Below are 721 nucleotides of genomic sequence, written 5' to 3'. Positions count from 1 at the left end.
TCTCGTTGGACGTCCTGGGCATGGTCCATGCCCGACGGCAAGCTCCCGCTCGTGCCCCGGACGCGTCTGGCTGATGGTGACCACTGGGCGAGCCTCAGCGGCATGATGTCGCTCTAAAGAGGGCTCTCGAGGGTGCTGGTACGGGACGGCGCGTCAACCTCGTTCTGGGATGACCATTGGCTCAGTTGTGGCCCCCTTCGATGCACTTTACCTGCCCTGGCCTCGCATGCATTGATGCCCGACCCGTCTGTCCTGCTCGTCTTGCTAAAACTTGACTGAAAATTTGAACCACTCATGTAGAGATTAAAATATTGCATTGTACCAAAATGTAAATTGCAATATTAATATATCAAGACTATTCAAATTCTTCATTGGGAAAATACATCAGAATATCCTTTTGTCAAAACTACTTCTATGGGATTATATATTTATTAGTTTTGCTAGCAAATAAATGCACAGTTAGATAAGTGTAATGGATAAATATTTGTGTTTGACAGCTTGACAATGTGCACAACGAGGGAACATCAAATATAAAAATGAGCACAATGATGGAGCATGTATCACTACCTTTAAGTTATAATTGTAAAGTGCAATTTACACATTTCCACACAAAAGGTGCAATTTACACATTCGAAAGTCCAAACAAAGGACAATTCAAAATCTTTTAATCTTGTAACACCTCATAGCATATCAAATACAAAATGGCTAACTTGGGGTAAGG

The sequence above is a fragment of the Triticum aestivum genome, chromosome 1D (assembly GCF_018294505.1).
Source record: "Triticum aestivum cultivar Chinese Spring chromosome 1D, IWGSC CS RefSeq v2.1, whole genome shotgun sequence".
Taxonomy (NCBI): domain Eukaryota; kingdom Viridiplantae; phylum Streptophyta; class Magnoliopsida; order Poales; family Poaceae; genus Triticum; species Triticum aestivum.
Note: the sequence above shows the minus strand (reverse complement) of the source record.